Source organism: Grammomys surdaster, unplaced genomic scaffold (genome assembly GCF_004785775.1).
Source record: "Grammomys surdaster isolate TR1022 unplaced genomic scaffold, NIH_TR_1.0 263, whole genome shotgun sequence".
NCBI lineage: Eukaryota > Metazoa > Chordata > Mammalia > Rodentia > Muridae > Grammomys > Grammomys surdaster.
The window spans coordinates 3,877,360-3,898,588 of NW_021604704.1; positions in this window are offsets into that span (position 1 = coordinate 3,877,360).

Consider the following 21,229-nt stretch of genomic DNA (forward strand, 5'->3'; position numbering starts at 1 on the left):
GTGTTGCCTGGCTCAGGGGAACCATCACCATGTGCTACTGGGTCTAAGAGTAGAAGGGTAGAGAGGTAACCCTTCTTTAAGACCTTCTGGCCTATTAGCACAGTCTAAACCAGCAGTTCTCAACCTTTCTAATGCTTTGACTCTTTAATACAGTTCTTCATGCTATGGTGAGCACCAACCATAAAATTATTTTCATTGCTACTTCATAACTGTAGTTTTGCTACCATTATAAATTGTAACTTAAGTCTGTGCTTTCCAATGGTCTTAGGTGACCCCTGTGGAAGGGTCGCTTGAACCCCAAAGTCGAAATCCACAGGTTGAGAACCACTGATCTGAAGTGGGACGATGCCCACAGCACTTCTGGCCACACTTGTATCTCACCCCTACCCTAGCCAGAGTTCTTTGTTTCTTCACACAGATATGAATGCAGCCACCGTATGAAGGGTGCCACTGAACTCAGTGGCAGAGGGCTTGGCTTGCCACTGAGAGGTTCTGGGTCCCATTCTCAGAAGCACAAGCAAAATAAAAACCAAATTGCTGCAGAAGAACAAGCTTTTTCTTGATGGTCAATTCAGAACTAAACTGGCAGTGTTGAACATGAGCCTGCGGACGGCGGGTCATTGTTTATCAACCCAGCTTTGGCCTTGCTCTTTGATTTTAGAATGGGGATGAACTGAAAAGAATGGACAGTCTGTTACGTGGCAATTAGTGATACCAACGTGTGATTTACTTAACAGGGGTTGGTGGGAAGTTTTGGTTTAGTTCCTCATTTTCCTCTCAATGCATATATTCATATAATCATGGAAATTGCATAATATAGTTTGAATTGTGTAATTATGGAGAGTCAGCTATATGTGCTAAATCCAGTACTGTGGAGCCTTCATTTCAACTCTTTTCCCGGTTGGAGCACAAAGGACATTTTTTAGTTAATTTCCTTGGTCTGGGCTTCGTTTGCCATCTCTCTGGCATGAAGAGATTGATGTGTTTTCTATGAGATGCTGGGTTTTCATTTTTAGACGCTAGGCAGTCTGATAGCCGCAGCCATCATTACGTGCCTGGCTGCTTACGTTTCAGCTCTTTGCAGACAGGTCTGGATTTCTGTGTCATTGAATATGATTTCTACCCCCTACTTGCTCATCTTGTGACGTACCCTTAGCCCCACCCTGAAGAACTCAGTTTCTTTATGGGTAGTGGCTTCCATGATAAAGCAATATATCTTGCCCCCACACCCAGAGGCTCTGCATTCCTTGCTGGAGGAGCTGGTGAGCCAGGAGCCTTACACTGACTGCAGGGGAAACAGCTGGAGCTGAGCCGAGCTCTTCACCTGGCAGTGCCTCCCATTGGTGCAGAGAATTATTCCTCTGCTCAGTCATTCCAGATTGAACTGCATCTGCAGAGACGAACAGAGTCTTTTAACCTCATTTGCTGGGGATATTTGTCTGCCCTGTCTGCAGCCACCATTATTTTAGAATAGTACATGTCATGCTCCTTTGAGCTTAATACACAATAAGGAATACATTCTCTCTCTTCCCCCTCCCTCCCTCCCTCCCTCCTTCCTCTCTCTCCCTCCTCTCTCTCTCTCTCCCTCCCTCCTCTCCCTCCCTCCTCTCTCTCTTCCTCTCTCTCCTTCTTCTCTCTCTCCCTCCTCTCTCTCCCTCCTCTCTCCCTCCTCTCTCTCCCTCCTCTCTCCCTTCTCCCTGTCTCTCACACAAACATACCACACACACACACACACACACACACACACACACAGAGAGAGAGAGAGAGAGAGAGAGAGAGAGAGAGAGAGAGAGAGAGAAGAGCACAACGACAGAGGGAAAGAAACAGCACACCAAAACCCTATTTGTTCTGTGATTCTTGTTTTTCTCTTTTCCGATTAACAGAAAAGAATCGACTAGATCTGGGGCTGGGGCTCAGTTGTTACAGAGCTTGCTGTGAATTCACAAGGCCCTGGGTTCCACCCACCCCAGCCTGTGAACCTGATGTGGCAGGGCATGCTTCTAATTCCAGCATTCAGGAGGTAAAAGCAGGAAGATTTAAAGTTCAAGGTCAGTGTGGTTTATACAAGACCTATCCTTTTTTTTTTTTTAAGGCGGTAGAAGAAGAAAGAGAAGAAGAAATAATTGGTACTCATTCAACACAAGTTTTCCCCACTCTGTAGACCAGGCTAGCCTGGATCTCACAGAGATACACGTGCCTCTGCTGCTGGAGGGCTGGTATCAACGGTGTGTACCACCACACCTGTACCCAGCTGCAGAGATTTGAAAACTTCCTGAGGAGTCTTAAGTCCCACTTGTCTAAACTCCACCTCCACAGTCACCTGGCAACAGCCAGGTATGCTCCTCCCCACAGTTACCTGGCAACAGGCAGGTAGGCCTGCCCACTATAAAGGGGCTGCCTGCCCCCTCCTCTCTCTCTTGCTCCTCTTGCCCCCTTACTCCTGCACCTGCAGGTAGGTCCCCTCTGCCTCTTGCCCCTTCCCTTCCCCCCCTCTCCACGTGGTCATGGAGACCTCTACTCTGCTGATCTCTGCGCTCTCTCTCTCTCTCTCTCTCTCTCTCTCTCTCTCTCTCTCTCTGCCTCTACTATCCTCCTGGCTCCCCTCCCCATGCCCTGAATCTATGCTATATGTGGCTGGTCTCTCAGGAAGATGGCTCGACATGGGCCCGCTGAGACATCCCCTTCCACCATTGGTCCCCGTCTATCCTTTCACCACTCCCACAGTTTTGGAGTCAGTCCTCAGATATTCACAGAAATCAAGAAAGCTTTCACTGCCACAACTCTGTCTGCTATTTCTCCTGTAATTTTCTTTCATATTTCTACAGTCAGATTTCTTATATTCTTTTTCCCTTTCAAGTCAACCCCTTGCTGATAGAAGGTGACTTCCCTCCTGTCTGTGTGCTCTCTTTGGAGACCGCCTAGTACACATTGGCTGTTTGGTTCTCTCAGTCACAGTTGTGTGTATCACTCACAGTCCAAGGAGACGATACACCCCAAATGGCTAACTTGAGAAGAATCAAATAAGAAGTATTCATTAAATGTGGGCAAGGCCTAGGGAAACCACTGGAGAGCTGGCTGGTGAGACTGTGGGCATGCCTATGCCATCACTAGGCCCTGGAGAACCTGGAGCTAGAGAGCTAGAGATAGGTGTTGGCCAAGCCATGGGGCATACTTAGATGCCAATGCCCTAAACAGAGGCAAGAACTGCATGTCCTCAGCCCTCCTCTTCCCTCCCCCCATCCCTTTGTTGTCCTGCTGGGAATCCTGGGGGGTGGACACCCACCTAGGAGCCAGAGACCACCAAGATTCTGTTGGCAGACTCCACAAAGCTGGAAGGCCAAGAGAACAGACAACATTTTATGTAACTAGAATCCACAGCTGAACACAGTCAGTGTTCTTCCCTTTCTTAAATAAATTTGGTTTTTCTTGGAGTTAATAATTGGCCCTTTTTCTTTTAAAAACTTTGTTTTTCAATTTCTGTTTCTTGTGTTTTCTTTCTTTCGTTTTCACCAAAATTATTCTTCCTTTTTCTCCTACTCCCCAAGGCAATCATGTTCTCTTCTCTTAAGGGATTCTTTTTGTACTTTGCTCACACGAGGGTAGTGTCCTGACCTGTGCAGGGATGTCTAAATGTACAAAAGAAAGTGACTGTTCCGAGAGAGACAGCCACACTGCCACTTTCCAAGCCTCCAATAGAGTTGCATCATCATTTTGACTAAACCAACATCTAACCTTACATCATTATAATTGTATAAATATGTCTCATGGTGAAGCTATATAGTACCCTCCCTCAAAAGCATATCTCTTTGCTTGCTTAGCTTTCTCTTTTTCAGTTGCCCATTTTCTTCATTTATGTTTTGTAAATTCTAATAATTAATCCACCTCCCAATCTTTTATTGCTGTCCAATTCTCTTTCCCTCCCTTCTTTTCTCCTCTCTTTCTTTTCCTTATTTCCCCTTCCCTTCCTCCCTCCCTCCCTCCCTTCCTCCCTCCCTCCCTCCCTTCCTCCCTCCCTTTCTTCCACTGCTGAGAATAGAACCCAGGGTTTCAAGTGTAACAAACCCTATACTCAGCCCTGAGCTACCTCCCAGTCCTTCGGTGCTCATCCGCTATTCACCAGCATCTGGCTTTCCAAAGAATCCATTGCTCACTGGATCTGTCTGCAGTGCTTGCACCCTGGTGGTCTGGAAGTCTCATCCACTGTCACCCTGGGAGCTCCCATCACCACCCTCTTGAGTTACAACTCCTGCTTGCCAGGAGTTTTCTTCCTTGCTGGAGCAGCTCCGCTAGCTCTTGAGGGCCTGGTGCATGGGAGGTCAAGTTTTTGAAATTGTTTATCTAAACATGTTGTTAATTAGTCTCATTAATGTTTTTTTTTTACAGGTCCAGAAATCTCGGATGGAATTCATTTTTCTTGGCATTTTTCAAATATTGATTTTGTTTTTAATGATGTTCTACGTGTCGGGGAGGAGGTGTGCATATGGACCTAGAATTACAGGCAGATGTTATCCACTGGATATGGGGGCTGGAAAGCACTCAGCCACTGAGCCATCAATCCAGCCAGCATTTATTGTCAGGCAAGCACTCTGCTAACTGAACTACATCTCCAGGCCTTCTTTTGTATTGTTTTTAATTAATTAATTAAAAAACATTTTGACAGCGTCTCACTGTGGAGCTCCACCTGTCCTGGAACAAAGATCCACCTGCTTCTGCCTCCTGAGGGCTGACAGTAAAGGCTTGTGCCACCATGGTTGGTCTCTTTTCCATATTTGAGAGATTTACTCAACCTTAGCTTTGAATCTGCCCACTGAATTTTTCATGTCTTTAGCCAGTTTTTCTTTTCTTTCCTTTCCTTTTTTTTTAATTTCTAGGGGACTTTTCTTATCCCTTAGGTGTTTTTATGTGGTTGCAATAGCATCTCCTATTTCTCAGAAAATATCAACTACTGAAGTGCCTACATCTCTCAGTGGAGTCTTTTTCTTCCAAATGAATTTATTTTCAATGTTTTGTCCTCTCTGTCTTGATGTAGTGGGTTTCCTGGGGTATCTAGTAGTCCCGGGTTATAAGATTATAACCTAAGAATGTGATTAAAAGGGACTCTGATGAGAACTGTTGAGTGTGACGTTTGCTGAAACCCAGTTAGATCACTATTCTGCTGTCTAAAGCTGTCAGTGCCTGAGAAATGCAGCTTTCTGGCATGATGATGACTGGAGAACTGGTGCTTTCTTCCGGTGAGGGTCACCGGGAGATGGGGCCTGAGGGTCACTTCACTCTCAATTACTTATTCTTTTTCTGTTTTGTTTTTTGTTTTTGTTTTTTCGAGACAGGGTTTCTCTGTGTAGCCCTGGCTGTCCTGGAACTCACTCTGTAGACCAGGCTGGCCTCGAACTCAGAAATCCGCCTGCCTCTGCCTCCCAAGTGCTGGGATTAAAGGTGTGCGCCACCACTGCCCGGCTCAATTACTTATTCTTGACGTAGAATCCCTCGCTCAGCAATGATTAATATACCCCAGTCAAGAGACAACACACGCGGGTGCCCGTGCACGGACACACACACACACACACACACACACACACACACACACACGTCAGGATGCGGCAGGGGTCTGGGGAGCCGTTACATCTCTGAGGCTGGGAATCTGGATGTCTATGGCTCCTGACAACACACACGGTCAATAATTACTGTTTTGTTTTGTCTTCTGGCTCTAATCCACCCTTTTCTGTTTGGCTTTGTGCTGGCTGGGCGGAGTCTGCTAGCCGCATTGATTTTTGCTGGCTGTTCCTTGCTAGACTTCGCCCGTAGAGGGCAGTAGAGGGAAGCAGGCCGGTTGGCAAAGGATAGAGGGACGAGCTTCCCACTGCAGCCTGCCGCAGTCCAGCCTGGCTTAAATGCTCCAGCTGCTGCGTTTCCCTGCACCAAGGCAGTTTTGCAGCTCTTGAGCCGCCCGATCACGTCCTCACCCCAGGGACACTTGAACCTGTGCATGCAACAACACCCTGCTTTGGGGATGGGGAGGGGGCGAGGACCTACGTTCCAGTCCTTTGGGACCCTTCTCTGACATACTTGGTTTTTGTTTTTGGTTTTTGTTTTTGTTTTTAATAATTCCACTCTCTTTCTTTGTCTCCCCACCCTTGAGGATGATCACCGGCTCCTGTGGTTACTGCCTCCATGATACCTTCTCCGAGTTCTCTGTGTGCTTTCAGTTTCTACCTAAAACTTCATAAATAGTCAACTCCTTCATTCAATACATTAGTCAATACAGTGAATTCTTTCTGTTGAGCCTGGGGTGGGGACCCCCAGCAGCACTTGCTGGGTTTGTGCAATTGCTGCCCTGGGTTCTCTTGGCGGCAGTGTCCTATTTCTGTCTCCAAACTAGATTCACACTGACCCAGCTGTTTTCAATATGGCTTCTTATTTTCTAGTTTCACCTACACCCCAGTTATAAGCTAGGGTTGCCCCACCCACCTACAAATCCAGAGGCCTTCTGTAAGTTAACAAAAGACATCAGTTTGCTTCTTGGATTCAGCATCTGTGGTCTCTTTCCCTATGTGCTTTGCAGCATCACCTCCAAAGTTCTGTTGCTGTTTACTCTCCTAGTCTATTTGGTCCTTTGGGGTTTTGCTTTTTTTTAAAAAAAAAAAATAATTTACTGTCAGCATAATGAAGTCTGATGGAGAGGCCCTAGTGTTACTATTATCATTTTCTTTTCATTAAAATCATACAGACATGATAGTAATTGTATAATCCCAGCACTAAGGAGCCAGAGGCAGTGGGATTACTGCAAGTTTGAGGACAGTCTGCTACAATAGTGAGTTCAAAGCTGTCCGCTACCACATGGTGAGACCATGTCTCAAAAATAAATGAAAATAAAATAGGGGATTGGTGAGATGATTCACCAGGCAAGATTCTTGCAGAGGACCAGAACTTGGTTCTCAGGACCTATGTCCAGTTCACGGTTACCTGTAGCTCCAGCCTCCTGCCCGCCCCCATGTGTGTGCATGCTCAGCATGGACGTGCAGATAAAAATAAACCTTTAAAATTATAAAAATAAATGAGAGACCCAGGTGTGGTGGTGCATCCTGTAATTCCAAGGCTTGCACGGCATACTCAGCAAGATGTTGAGTTTGAGGACAGCCTACTCAGCAAGACTCTCTCTAAAGCAAACAAACAAAAGAATAATAAATGGCCAGAGTAGGCAATTTTCAGTTTTTAAAAGGAATAACAGGGCTGGGAGTGGTGGCGCACACCTTTAATCCCAGCGTTTGGGAGGCAGAGGCAGGTGGATTTCTGAGTTCAAGGCCAATCTGGCCTACACAGTGAGTTCCAAGACAACCAGGGCTATGTAGGAAGACCCTGTCTCAACAAACAAATCAATAAATAACTAAAAGGAATGACATCAAACATGGAAAATATTCCGACAAATCAGGACAGCGGTAGAGACAAGGCCAAGAGAGTAGAGCAGAGACCAGGAGGAAGTACACAGGGAATTTCTACTGGATGTCTCAGTTGAACAGGTGTTGTGTGTTATTTATTACGGGTCTCTCAGTGTTGTGTGTGTATGTGTGTATGTGGCAGTCTCAGGACTCCCCCTGTAGAGGCAGAATCTGTTGGTTGTTGTTTTGCTTCATCTGTCAGGCCAGCAGGCCATGGGCTTCCAGGATTCTCCTGCCTCCACCTCCCATGTCACAGGCGGGTTGCTGGGATGACAGCCATGTACCTGGTTTGCCATTAGCTCTGGGTATTACCCTTAGGTCTCACACATGCGTGATGGCGAGCACATTACCCACTGAGCCTTCTCACCAAGCCCAGATTTCAGTTTTTGAAAAGGTTAAGCTCAGTGTACAACCATATCAGTTATTCAGCTGCGGAGGATATAAATTTGGTTTTGATCAAACAGGAGTTTGTTTTAGACTGGTCTAGAACTTGTTATGTAGCCCAGGCTGGGGTTGAGCTTGTCGTCTTCCTGTCTCTATTTTCTTAGTGCTAGGATTTCAGGCACGTGCCCCCATGCCTGACTAGGGTTTGTTTTTGTTTCAGTTGCACTCCAGTGTATTATGTGTATGTTGTGTATGTACATATGTATGTGGGTAGCCATAAAAATACACACTACACTCATGGAGGCCAGAGGAGGACATTAGGCCTCCTGCTCCATCACTGTCTACCTTGTTTCCTTGGAGACAGGGTCTCTCACTGACTCTGCAGCTAGGCTAGCTGCTAACATACCCTATCAACCTTCCTCTCTCTCCCTCCTACCACAGTGCTGGGGTTTCAGGCATATGCAGCCATGCCCAGCTATTTATATGAGTGCTAGGGATTTGAACTCAAGTCTTCATGTTCGCACAGAAACTACTCTTATCCACTAACACATTTTCCTAGCCCTTAGGGGTTTGTTTTTCTGACATGATTTTTCTTACAGGTTCAAGGGAAGGCAGGCCAGGGGTGACACACAATCTCTTTGGTGTCCTGGGTACTCAAAGATCCTCCCAGCTCTTACGACTTCATGTTCGGCTTTGATCTTTGAGCTGGAATGTGGCCACTTTACTTCTGAGTGTGACCTGACTATTCCAAAAGAATGGAAAGGGTCAGGAACAAGGCAGCTGAGGGGGACCCAGTGGGAAGGTCTTCTGAAGGAGGCCAACAGCAACTTTCCTTTCTCAAAGCCTTGCCACAGGTCTTTCCCAAGTGAAGAGGTCTAGAAAAGGGACAGTGTTGCCTGAGCAGGCCACGTTAGGAAGTAGGCTTAGGGAAGAGACGTCTCTTTGGACTTCTCAGGCCCAGGGAGAAGCATGGAGGGGGGCGGGGCTCCATTTCCATCCAAGATTGTGAAGTGACGAAGTGGGCATTAGGTGGGCCATCGAAACGGTGTGCTGCTCTGGCTAAGCAAAATATCTGCTTTTGGCTGCAGACAGACAGGATGGCATTACATTTAGCTTTAAAAGCATTTATATGGAAGTTAGCAAAATGGCTCAGGGGGGAAGGTTGCTTGCCACTGAAGCCTGATGATCTGAGTCCTGGAACTCACATGGTAGAACAAGAAAAACTACTCTTGCAAGTTGTCCTTTGACCTACACACACTGATCGCGCGTGTGCGCGCGCGCACGCACACACACACACACACACACACACACACACACACACACTTTTAAAACCTGGCCTTTATAAACTCATAAAGGTAGATGGTTCCAGACTTGACTGAGTCAACATTATCCAGGACTTGGGCTTCATGTTGGTGCCCCGTTATCACAAAATGGCAGCAGCTAGTTATCCTCACAGAACGGCATTGCAGGATGGGCAGAAAATGAGATGGGCGTTTCCTGTCTTCTTTCCTATCCTACAAGTGAGCAAAATGCCTCCCCAAATCCCTGGAGGCATGCAGCCCCTTAGATTTCATCAGTCCACTTTAGACCATACACCCATAGTTAAATTAACAGGCAGGTGGCATGGACTCACCCTAGTTGTCTGGGAGTTGGGATGGTCTGGGAGGGCAGACTGGGTGGCACCTTGCCAAAGAAGGTGATTCTTGGGGAAATGGATAGAAAGTGGCTAGGGAAGCAACAGTGGCTGCTGGATTTAATCATTTTGATGTACTGTGACCATAAAAAATAGTGTTCGTGCATCCATGGAGCTGAGAAATGGAAGCAACCTCAATGCCTGACAGTAGATGAATACAGGAAATGTGGTCCATATGCACAATGGAATTTTATTCAACCATAAGAAAAATGAAGTCATGACATCTGTATGAAAGGAACTGGGGATCATTATGCAAGGCCAAATAAACCAAACTCAGAAAGACAAACAGCACATGTTTGCACCTATACATGAACTCTAGATGTGTGTGTGTGTATACATGTGTAAGTCATAAAACTAGAAAGAGGGGAAGACAAGGTCTTAAGGGATAGAGAGAGGAAAAAAGATGATAATAGAATGCATGTGATGTGAGAACAGAAGAGGAAGGAGACCAGCAGGAGGAGGTGGGGGATTAAAGATGGGACTGTGACAGGAGGAACAATAAGAACAGAGTATGTGTGAACATGCTGCAATGAAACCCCGTTACTTTGTATGCTAATTTTAAAGAAGGACACCCAGGCAGTGGCAGTGCAAGCACTCTGGAAACAGAAGCAGGTGGATCTCTGTGACTTCAAGGACAACAAGAGCTATTACAAAGAGAATCCCCATCTCAAAAAACAACCAACCAACAGAACCAACAAACTCCTGAAAGGACAGAGGACTGGGAAGGTTTAAAGGAAGGGGATGATGGGAAGAATGAGCGCTTGGCCTCCTTGCCTGATTCTCTCATTGGCTCATTTCCAGCTTTGGGCAGAGAGAGCCTTAGGTGACGTTTTAAGTTCTTTCAATTTACACTAGTCTTCCTTATCTGTGGGTTCACATTTTCATTCACTCATAGTCACTGGACAATTGTAAAAACAAGCAATTCATAAGTTTTAAATTGCATACCATGCTGCATAGTGTGATAAAAAATTGCAACTGGCCGCCAAGTATAATGGTGCATGCCTTTGATCCCAGCACCAGGTAGGTGGATTTCTGTGAGTTGGAGGCTAGCCTGGTCTACATGGAGAGTTCTAGGCCATCTGGGAGCCAGGGTTACATGATGAAACTGTCTTTTGAAACATGCACCTATCCTGCTCCATTGTGCCTATGGATGTGAATGAGCCTTTTGTCCAACATATCCATGTTGTATGCTTTACCCACCCATTAGCTGCTTAGCAGCTATTTTGATTATGAGATCTACTGCCCCAGTACCTCAGTGTTTGTGTTCAAATAAGCCTTCTGTACTAGCCTAGTACTACATCACAATGCCTAGGTCATTCACTTCATTTCACCATGTAGATATTGTGTCATGTCACATCATCACAAGTAGAAGGGTGAGGGGCTAGGGATGTGGCCCAGTTGATAGAGTGCTTGTATAGCATGCACACAAGCCTGAGATCAATCCCTAGCACCACAGATACCAGGTGTGCTGATGGCTATCTAATCCTAGTATTCTGAAGATGGACTCAAGGTACTCCTCAGCTACAGATCAAGTTCAAGGACAGCCTGGTCTATGTAAGACCCTGTCTTAAAAGGGGGTGGGTGGGTACATTCCAATAAGGTATCACCACAAGTGTTTATATATAAGAGAGAACACAGTATATGTAAAATTCAGTGCTATCTACATCAGGTACCCACAGGGATCTAGTTGCATCTTCTGCTGATACCTGGACTTAACAGGGAGTCATTTCAAACTGCCCATTGCTGTCCTTCCTCCCTAATCCTTTATACTGAAAAGCCCTTCTTCCTCTGGTACTAGTAACTCATCAATAAAGAGGAAAGCCACTCCTCAGGATGAGGAAGGCCCAAGCTAGTGTATGGACTTCAGAGTAGGAGCATGAATTCCCTACTGGGACATGAGCTCTTGCCCCTTGTCTCTAGACTTCCATTTGTCTCCTAGAAAAACGTTTCAAACTTGACACTCTCTGCAGATGGATATCTGAGACAAAGATCCCTTCCTCTGGTCTTCAGCACAGGCTTTGAATAGGCCCATTGCTACCAATTTCTGTTTCCTGGGTCTTCAGTTGAGCCAAGAACAATACAGATTTCCATGGTTTGGGTGGCACACACAAGAAAGAACTACCCCGAGCTGTCTGACCTTCCATGTTCCCACTGGGGGCCTGGTGATAGCTCAGGCAGAGGGGATCCAACTGCTCGCAGCTAATGAGAAGTGGTCTTCTGGACTCCAGGAAAATCCCAGCAACTGGCTGGAAACATTTTACACACAACCAGAGGCTTTTCCCTCTCTTTCCTCTTGAGGCCTGTCTATCAACGCTCTGTTGATCAAAGAAAAGGGTCTTAACTCTCTCGTTTGGTTGCATTGTTTCTGGTTTTTTTTTTCTTTTGGTTTGGTTTTGAGCCAAGAAGCCCCAAATCTAACCCCCAAGTTTGGAGAATACTCATTTGTTTGCTTTCTGGATTCAGGGATCTAATTGGGCTGTAGCCTGGAGTATATCCCAGGGGTTTTCTCCCTCAATCACAGGACGAGTTGTCCTGCCATCAGGACTGGTGAGCTGAGCTAGCTCTACTGTTTGGGGACATTCATAGGGTTGTTTTGGGGGTTCCTGATGATGTAAGATTAGACTTACAGGGATGACACTCCCAGAAATGTGTTTGGTTGGTGAGATATTACTAACATGTTGACTTTCTCTTTCACTCTCAGCCGCTATTATTTGTAGACTGGGGTGAGACTTCCAAAGCAAGTAGATCTGCTTCTTTGACAAGCAGTTCCACTAAGGCCAGAAAGGTCCTTGGCTCTGTTGGCAGTTCTGCCCTGGCCCAAAGCCAGAAATGTATGACTCATAGGTGCTGGTTTGTGTCTTTAAAAAACAAAAAAGCCTTTTTCAGCACAGCAACCTACTGAGCATGGCAGCAAGTGATCAGATACATCACTGCCTCTTAGAGGTGTTGGTGGGAACCCCAGTTCTGTCAGCAAGGTGGAGAGGCTTATGGATATACCTCGTGGGGATCAGTGGTTGGACCACCTGGACTGCTCAGCCCACCAGGCCATATCTCAGAGCAGTCACTTCCAAAACCAAAGTATGTTCTTAGTTGTCTCTCCTCCCATCCCATTTGTCTCTGTCTTCGCACTAGCTGATGGCCATCCTTCAGCAAATGGTCCATGTGGCCCATGTATATGGTAGAGTTTTGATGATACAACTGTTGTATGAAGCTTGCCTATCAGTTTGCCAAAGATCAAGAAAATGGAACACAATCTCTCTCTCTCTCTCTCTCTCCAATATTTTTATTTTATTTCATGTATATGTTCATCACATGTGTGCCTACAGGGATCAGAAGAGGGCTTCCTGGATCTGGAGTTACAGACAATTATAAGCCACCATGTGGTTGCTGGGAATTGAACTCAGGTCCTCTGGAAGAACCCCTGAGCCATCTCTACAGCCTCAGGGATGTGGTCTTTTATATAGGCTTTCATATTCTCAAATAATAAAAAGTTTTTTTAACAAAGAGGGAACTAGAGCAATGACTTAGAGAGGAGAAAATGAATGTACATGAGTCATCTCCTAGTGAGAAAACCTCAGGAGAAACAACATGGGAAAGGCCACTTTTTACCCTGCTTTCACTCTACCCTAGTTGCCATAGTGACTGTGGCACAGGTCCCATGGATTTAAATAGCCTCCTACTGGGCCAGAGCGCCTATCACAACTTCGGTTTGGGCATGACCTTTTTCTCCTGTCGTCCTGCAAATCTAAATTTGTTTCTCTTCTTACTGATCCTCAACACCTTGTGTCCTTAAAAATGGAAACTCCAGGGCCTGGAGAGGTGCCCCAGTGGTTAAGATTACTAACTGTTCTTCCAGAAGCAGGGAGAGCATGAGGAACTTTTAATTTAATCAATTAATTACTTTTATAGTTGAGACAGAATCTTATTATGTAGCCTTGGCTGGTCAGGAACTCTTAGAGGTCCTCCTGCCTCTGCCTCCCAAGTGCTAGGATTAAAGGTGTGTGCCACTATGCCTGTCACTTTTTATTTTTTAGATGTATTTAATCTTTTATTTTATGTGTAGAAGTGTTTTGCCTGCATATATATGTGCATCACATGTGCACCTGGTGTCAACGGTGATATTGGATCCTCTAGAAGTGGAATTATGGATGGTTGTGACGGACACTCTGCAAGAACAGCAAGTTTTCTGAACCACTGAACCCCTATAGTAAGGAGCTTTATTGGCTCTTCTGAGAGGACACAGAAGGGTGTGACCACCCAGTGGAAGGGTCCTAGCAGGCCCTAGGGATTAGAATCTCTCCAGGAAGATGAGGTTAGGTAACCCACAGGAGCCCTGGCATCTAGAAGAAAGGCTGAATCACTTATGCAGATTTCCTGACTTTTGTGTCACCTCTTCTACAGGCAAGGAATGGAGAACTTTTCTCCCTTTAGTTCTAGAACACCATAAAGATTCATGCCTTCGGTCTCTTTGGTTTGCAGGTGGGGAGTGAAGGAGAGAGCATGGATTGCTGTAAGCCAGAATGGTTGAGTCCTAGAACATCTTGAGAGGCTCCTATTTGTCCTGGAAACCTGCAGGGGAAAAATCCCCAGAAATTCCTTCCCCAAGCCACCATAACCCCTTCAAAACACGGATCTCAGCAGTAGCATAGAAGGTTGCAGTTTTCAGGAAGAGAGGCACATTTATTTATTTATTTATTTATTTATTTATTTATTTATTTATTTATTTATTTCCAGACAGGGTTTCTCTGTGTAGCCCTGGCTGTCCTGGAACTCACTCTGTAGACCAGGCTAGCCTCAAACTCTCGAACTTAGAGATCCGGAGAGGCACCTTTATGAAGATGGGAAATTTAATTAAGGAAGCACTGGATCTATGCTAACCTCAATTGAGAATGTTTGATATTCCTAAATCAGTGCTTTTAACCCTAAAGCAAGCTCTTTCTAAAGTAGCTGAGTTCTGTGTGTTCTCGGGTTAAATGGGCATGACAGCTGCTCTTTGCCCTATTCATCCAGGGTTTATGTTAAATTGTGAAAAGGAATTTCCCATTGTGGGTGGGGGGATGGTTAAAGGATCTAAAGGATCAGATTGTCAAGTGGCATTTTAAAACTCTTTTAAAGAGACATTTCCAGCCAGGCAGTGCTGCACACACCTATAATCCCAGCATTCAGGGAGGCAGAGACAGGCAGATCTCTGACTTCGAGGATAGCCTGGTCTACAGAGCAAGTTCCAGGATAGCCAGAGCTACACAAAGAAACCTTGTAGGGGGAGGGGGGAGGAGAGGCAGAGAGGGTTACATGGAATTCAGGTCCACTGGAAGAACACTAAGAACCCCAGTCCTCTGGAAGAGCAGTCAGTGCTCTTAACCACTGAGCAATCCCTCTACCCCTGTAATGTTTTAAAAGATGAGATAGAATAGAAATTTAAGGGAGCATGAGTAAGGAAAAGAGCCCCTTACTCCCCAAAAGCTGGTTTAAGTCTCTCACTAGTTAAGTGTCAAGAATTTCAGGATGGCTGACCAAATTGCCTGCAAAATTTCTCCATCAAGACTATGAGCCATATTTACAGTCAAAATATACAGTCTTGAGCTCAGTGTGACCCACGTATACTGAGAATTCTGGCATTTTTTCTGACTTGTGATTTTATTTTACTGGTGCTTCTTATCTGTAAACCCCTGTGAAACACCTCAATCTCACCATAAAAATTTCATCTATGAAAGAAAAATCTTCTGATGGACATAAATATACCCAAACATTGTTTTACCGTCATTTAAATGTAGGTAAAGGTGATAACCTTTGAACAACTTCAAAACGCCACAGAATCATATAGAAAGTTCTTGTTAGACACTCTAGTGTGAACTGTCTTAGGAGCCTGCATCTGCCTGCTCAGTGTCCTAATGTTCTTTTCTCGGTAAATCCTAACTTTGCTTCATACTTAGTCACCCTGAAATTCTTTTCTGTGGCCTCCAATAAGATCCAGCCTATAGCTGAGAATGTAGTTCAGTGGCAAAGTGCCTACCATTCACAAGGCCTCTGTTTAGAAACAAGTTGTGTTTTAAAATGGCTACATGTAGACCCAAAGCTGCAGGATCTCCATGACTCATGGCTACAGGAAAACCTCTGAGAGAAGTCTTGGTGAGAGTCCAGTATTGATAGTGTAGCAGAAACCAGAGGCCTTGAACAGGACCAACAGCTCACTGCAATGAGCATTTGCAAGTGAATTTTTGGCTAAGGGTATACTGTGGGACATACTGTAGCTTCCTCAGGGAGAAGGTTTTTTGTTTTTATTTAATTTTAACTTTTTTATGTTTTATTTTCTTTTGGGGGGAGTGGTTACAAGGGTAGAAGGAAGCTATGGAAAGGCTTGGAAATGAGTGGGATTGGGATGCATGATGTGGAATTCACAAACAATTAAAAATTATATTAAAATAAATAAAATAGCTGCACAGATGCATGAGCAGTATATGATGCCTGGTGCCCCCAGAGGTCAGAAGAGGGGGTCAGATCCTCTGGAACTATAGGTATGGATGGCTGTGAGCCACTCTATTAGTGCTGCAAGTCAAACCTGAGTCCTTGGAAAGAGCAGCAAGTGCTGTTGACTGCTGAGCCACCTCTCCAGTCCTGAAACTGCCCATAATTGAAAACCTATGTAGGACCAGGGAGACAGCTCAGCCAGTAAGGCGATTGTGACATAAGGGGTAAGGACCTGTGTTTGATCCCCAGAACTCATGTTTTTAAAAAAGCCAGGTACTTAACATGGACCTTTAATCCCAACACTGGGGGTCTGGAGAGACAGAGACCGGAAGGTCCCTAGGTTTGCTGGTCTACAATGTGACCAGCTACCTTATGGTACTGTCTGCTGCTAAGAGTTCCCCACCATCTCACCATGTCTCTCATTTGGTCACAGGAACAAGAGTAACTAGTACAGTCATTATTACAAATGGATTATGTACTACAAAATAAGACATCACATGAGATCGTTCCAGTTCTATTTGAATCAATCCAAGAGAAATCATACTGGGGAGTGAGTGTGGTAGACATTATAAAGGTGAGCTTGAAGACTCCAGAATGCCCTCTACAATTTTGATTATAAAAGAATGGTGGTGGTGGTGGGGAGCCCAAAGGACTTTGTAGAGAACGCTACAGCCATGCTGTGGGTACAGCCAGACTCCTCCAAATCTCAACCATCATGAAGGTGTGAAGGAGACCTCTTAAATAGGCTGCTATGTGTTTCCTGGCTTGGGTATCCAGAACTGGAACTTAAGTAGCAAGCCAAGACAGGGAGAGACACACAGAGGAGCAGCTGGCCCCTTAGTGTGAAAGCTCTACGGGGGGAAGAAGTGTCAAGCTAAAAGCCTGGTTTTTATAACCTTTCTGGAAATAAAAGATGCATACCAAAGTGGATGCAAAGAACAGGTCTGCAGTTTGACGACATTTTTCGAATCAAATATCCTTAGGGAACTAGAAAATCCATCACCAACCTCTCTAGATGTACCACCATTAGCCACATGTACACATGTACCACAGTCATCAAGGGGAACCATTGCCCTGACTTCTAAAAATAGCAATTAGTTCTCCTTCCTTCTTTCCGTTTTTTTTCTCTCTCTCTCTCTCTCTCTCTCTCTCTCTCTCTCTCTCTCTCTCTCTCTCTCTCTCTCTCAATCTCTCTGTTGTGTGTGTGTGTTGCTAATGGCTACATGTATGCTGGAGTGCTGCTCTGACCACCTAGAACTTTCCACTCCTAACTCTAACACCTGGAACTATGCTAGTTAGGTTGTTTGTGTTTGTTTGTTTGGTCTACTTGACACAAACTACAGTGACCACAAGGAACCCTTAATTTAAAAAAATAAAAAATTGCTGGGCAGTGGTGGAGCATGCCTTTAATCCCAGGACTTGGGAGACAGAGGCAGGCAGATTTCTGAGTTCGAGGCCAGCCTGGTCTACAGAGTGAGTTCCAGGACAGCCAGGGCTACACAGAGAAACCCTGTCTCAAAAACAGCAACAACAAAAACAAACAAAATCAACCCCCCCAAAAAAACCAAACAAACAAAATAAATAAATAAAAAACAGATTGACTTATAGGTCTTTTCTTTTTTTTTATTTTGTTTTTTTCATTGTTTTCTCTGATTTCTTATTCTGTTTGTGAAGGTATCCCTGCAAACACTTATTATCTTTTTTCGAGACAGGGTTTCTCTGTGTAGCCCTGACTGTCCTGGAACTCACTCTGTAGACCAGGCTGGCCTCGAACTCAGAAATCCGCCTGCCTCTGCCTCCCAAGTGCTGTAATTAAAAGTGTGTGCTGTCACCGCCCAGCATTCCTGATTTTTTAACATATGTTTTTGAGGATAGAGCTTGTGTCCTGTTTGCATAGCAAGAGCTTTACTGAATAAACCCTGTTCTTTATGTAAATGGAATCTTAGATCTTTGCACTTAGCGCCTGACTGCATTTCCTCGGTATTACATTTATGAGCTACACCCATAATGCTTCATGATGCTGGAGTTTGTTCATTTTCTCTTCTGTTATAGCGTCCTATTACGTGAATGTTTCATGGTTTATCTCTTCTGCCACTGACAGACACTTCGGCAGTACCCCAGGTCTCCCAAAGAATGTATGATGGAAAAGCTTCTCCAGTGTAGAAGCACAAGAAGACTGGTCATAATCAAGTCATGAAGGCTCAGCCCTCAGGGACAGACTGATGTTGTTATCGTGGAAGTGGATTAGTTACTTTGAGAGTGTTAAGTTCCAAACCCCAGACAAGCAGTTGAGATGCCTATTTAATATATCAAAGCCAATCTTGCCTCCAGATTCTCCCAGAATCCCTCAGTCCCTACTGTTATATGGTATGGCTGGCATATCCTGCTACTACCCTAAACTCTTCAGTCCAGGGACTGAGCTGCCCTTCCCCCAGAGACTCTTCCCTATATAATCCAGACATTTTGGTTATCCACTCTTCTTTTGCTCCTTTTGTACCTTTGTCCTCCTGGCTGCTGTACTTGGTTCCCCATCTCTCCCTTCATCTCCCCACATGGCTCAGGGTCATGACCACTCTGGACTCTCCCAGATGTGTGAGCCTCTGGCTATGCTCTCCTTTCTATAAGAAACATTCTCCTCCACCATAGCTAGGAACAGTCACATCCTTTCTTTCTCTCTTTCTTTTCTTTTTCTTCCTTCCTTCCTTCCTTCCTTCCTTTCTCTCTCTCTCTCTTTCTTTCTTTCTTTCTTTCTTTCTTTCTTTCTTTCTTTCTTTCTTTCTTTTATTCAGAGAGAGCCAAGTTTATCTTTCTTTTCAAAGACAAATATTTTTATTATTATTTTAAATTTTTATTTTTAATGGGAGGGGATATATGTGTATATATGTGGGTCTACAGAGGCAAGACAAGGGTATCAGATGCCCTGAACAGACTTCTCAGGCAGTAGCTTGTGTCCTCTGGAGGAGCAGTACTCACTGTAAGCCACTGAGCCCTCTCTCCAGCCTCAGTCTTTTCCTTTTGCTTCTTTTGCCTTTCTGCTTTCTGCCTTGGAACAACATAGCAGGAAGGGCAGCCTCAGACACCAGCACTTTTCCTCTGGGATTTCTTAGCCTCGAGGATCATGAGAAGCCAATTTCTTCCTTCCTTTGTTGTTTCTATGATAAGCCACCCAGGCTGTGGTATACTGTATGGCAACACAGTGAACAAAGGCAGGTGGTGTCTGCTTGGGAGCTCTAAGTTCCTAGTTAGAAATCTGTAGATTTTCTGCATAGTGGTCCATACCTTTGATTCCAGCAACTCAGGAGGCAGAGACTGAATTTGGAGCTAGCCTGGTCTACATAATGAGTTCTATGACAGCTAGTGCTACACAGAGAGACCCTGTCTTGGAAAAAGAAAGCAAGAAAGTAAGCAAGAAAGAAAATGAGTAAATGAATTATCCGATTTGAAAGTCACTGAGGGTGAACCCTTCACTCCTAATCAGTTTCAGGCCCTGCTTCAGGCTTCCTGTGTTCCCTGTAATACATCGTTTTAAGGAAGGGGGAGTATCACAATTGCCTCTCCATAGAATTTAAAATACTGAGTGAAAGAGGGAGAAAGTAATACAGCGACAGTGTACTTATTTTTTTTTAAATTATTTTATGTATATGAGTACACTGTAGCTGTCTTCAGACACACCAGAAGAGAGCATCAGATCCCATTACAGATGGCTGTGAGCCACCATGTGGTTGCTGGGAATTGAACTCAGGACCTTTGGAAGAGCAGTCAGTGCTCTTAACCGCTGAGCCATCTCTCCTTGTTTTTTGTTTTGTTTTGTTTGTTTTTGTTTTTTGTTTCAGAGCAGGGTTTCTCTGTATATCCCAGGCTGTCCTGGAACTCTCTATGTAGACCAGGCTGGCAGAGATCTGCCTGCCTCTGCCTCCAGAGTGCTGGGATTAAAGGTGTGGGCCACCACCTCCCAGCCTCTGTTTATGATTTTTATTTGTGTGTGTGTCAGAGTCACATGCACGTGTGTGCACACACACACATGTCACAGTGCATTTGACATGTGAGAGGGGAGAGTGCACTCACAAGTATAGTGACAGAGGATAGGGGTCTGTGTTAGGTCTCTTCCTCTATTACTTTCCATCTTGTTTTTGTTAGCAATAGCTCATCAAACTTGAGGTTGCCACTTCGGCTAGATTGGCTGGCCAGCCAGCCTCTAAGATCTGCCAGTCTCTGCTCCTCACCATAGGAGTTACAAGTATGCACCTCCTATCCCAGTTTTTATACGGGTTTTGGGATCTGAACTAGGTTCTCATGCTTGTGTGACAAACACTTTATCCACTGAGCTATCCCCACACCCCCAGGATGTAAAACACCTTAGCATAGAGACAGCCTGGATTTGTCAAGGCCCATGAAGGGAAGCCTATTTCTTCCCGGTAAAGTATTACTATTTTGACAGATTTAGTTAGGTTCTATTTTTTTTCTGTCTGTTATCCCTTTTAACTTGCTCTGTTATGTGAGTTCTGGTTAAAAGAATGAGGTGTGCGTCATATGTCTAGACCTGGATACAGACATGAAATTCTGAGCTGCCAGGAAGATTATAGGATTACTATCTAACACGAACAAAGGCACCTTGTCCCTTCTTTTAAGAGTTAATCCAAATGGGGCTGTCAATCACCTGGACAGCCTTGTAGGAGAACTGTTTCAGAAACTTTCAAATAGCGTAAAACCTGACTAACAACATGTGGGTCCAAACGATTATGTAGTCTCTGGCCATGGTCCTTTCCCACTGTGAAAGTGTCTTCCTTTCCAATGGTCCCTTTTAGGCAGTGCCCACTACTGCCCTTGCCTGTGCCTCATGCCGTTCTGTGAAAACCTTTGCCAGTCTGGCCCAAGAATAGAGGGACTGGGAAGACCTGAAGGAGGCCAGAGCAGATTCTCAAACAGGAAGTGTTATGGATACCTCTGGCCACTGGATGGAGTAGGGTTGCAGGGTCAAGGTATGGTAGGCAGGAGCCCAGGAACACAGTCCTGTCTATAGAAATCTGACTCCAGTTTATCATCCATCCCAGCTCAGCACGGGTGCTAGGAAGAACTGCAGGTTTGGAGACCTGGTTTTTCCTGACCAAATTATCTGGCTCACTTCGATGATCTTGTGACCTCTCCTGCTCTGGGGCCTTACTTCCATGGCTTCTTTCCGCCTCAAGCTGTTCTTTCTTTCTTTCTTTCTTTCTTTCTTTCTTTCTTTCTTTCTTTCTTTCTTTCTTTCTTT